This window comes from Octopus bimaculoides, chromosome 1, assembly GCF_001194135.2.
Source record: "Octopus bimaculoides isolate UCB-OBI-ISO-001 chromosome 1, ASM119413v2, whole genome shotgun sequence".
Classification (NCBI taxonomy): Eukaryota; Metazoa; Mollusca; class Cephalopoda; order Octopoda; family Octopodidae; genus Octopus; species Octopus bimaculoides.
The window spans coordinates 152,813,929-152,815,577 of NC_068981.1; the positions used below are offsets into that span (position 1 = coordinate 152,813,929).

At 42.0% G+C, this 1,649-nt stretch overlaps 1 protein-coding gene across 2 annotated transcripts in view; it reads left to right on the top strand.

Moving 5' to 3' along the window:
- The window catches only part of LOC106875834 (protein-glutamine gamma-glutamyltransferase K), an 80,063-nt gene that overhangs the window by 21,562 nt on the left and 56,852 nt on the right, over positions 1-1,649 (top strand). The window contains exon 2 of one of the 2 annotated variants that reach the window (XM_052971540.1): positions 470-569. The exons of the other annotated variant lie outside the window; for it this stretch is intronic. The gene's annotated coding sequence lies outside the window, so the exon portion shown is untranslated. The remainder of the gene's footprint in view (positions 1-469; positions 570-1,649) is intronic. 2 annotated transcript variants of the gene reach the window in all.

The window sequence follows — 1,649 nt, forward strand, 5'->3', positions numbered from 1 at the left end:
ATATATATATATATATATACATACACACACGCAAACACACACACATACACACACACACATATACATGCGCAGGTTTGTTTCCATGTATTTATGTATGCGTATATATATATGTACACATGTGTAAATATATACATGATTATATAGAGATCGGGAGAGAGGGAGAGAGAAGGAAAGAGGGAAAGCGGTGAGAGGAAACTGCGTTGGCGATCACTTTCGAAGTCTTTTCTCTAACAATAACATTAAACAGAAGCTACAATCAATGTCAGAACTGTTGTCTTTATTTGGAGAATTTATTTAATTTATCTTAAACACAGTTTTGGATCCAGTAATTTTGCTACTATTACCGTTTGTTAAAATACCGAATTGAGAATAACAAATCCTAATCCATGATACAGATATTTTTCGAAATCGTAAATCATTTCCGGTGACTTCAACTGTACATAATTTATTTGTTTATTTATTTTTCAAGGTCTCTTCAATAACAAGAATGCACCAAGTAAACTGTTAATAATAGAATGGAAATACAGTATCAACGTTGTGTGGCTGCGGCCAGCATCGTAAATCATCAGGTAAACTCCTATTGAGTTGCATGCTGGTTCTGTTTCCTACTCGGAGCCAATTCTCTTTACTTTCGTTGATAATATCCTTATAGAAAGTATCAACACTCTACCTCGCCTCCCTTTCTCCCACAATCAACTTAAGGCTTTTTGCCTCTTAGACGTCTACATAATGGTCAGTTAAAACGTTGCCAAATGCAACTAAAGATAACTGTAAGCTGGTTTCATGACAAGATTTCAGTTCCCTCTTATTTCACTTCTTCGCACAACTAGTTAAACCTATTAGAAAAACGACTCTGAAACTTACGATTTCAATTTTACTTTCCCAATAGATATTGAAAAGATTGTGAACGTTTAAGAAACTAATTTTATTTGATTAATACATGATTTCACAAAATATTGAGGTCCATTTTAGTAACTTCCCTCACCTACCATCCCTCCACCTCCGGCGATTCCAGTCCCACCCCTCCACTTCATACATCTTTCCCAAGCTACCCCTTCGCTCCTTCAAACGAGCCCACAACCTACGTGACCTCCTGGTCCACAGTTTCTTCCCTAACCCCACCTCCCAACCTAGCTCGTTCCCCTGCTCTCGCCCATGCTGCCGCACTTGGCCCTATCTCTCCAATACCACCATCCTCACAGACACTCATCATCGTCCCTATCGTATTACTGACTCTATTACCTGCACTTCTAGCAACGTCATTTACTGCATCTCCTGCTCTTTCTGTGCTTCTCTATACATTGGTCAAACGGGACGCCGATTGGCTGACCGGTTCGCGGGGCACCTACGAGACATTACACTCGGCAATGACACCCTGGTCTCGCGCCATTTTTGCTCTACCGGTCATTCATTACAGCACCTGTCTGTGTTCGGATTGTCTTTGCACATGGACTATCCGGACTTCCGCCTTCGTCGTGAACAAGAATTAATCTTCTCTCTTCGCTCCTTTGCTCCACATGGGCTCAACTCCCCTCTCCTCTCTTACCATGGCACCTGCTTCCTCTCTTTACTCCTACCCACCTTCTCCCTTCATTGATACCCCTCCGTCCACACCCCGCCCCACATCCTCACCCTACCCCCACATCCTC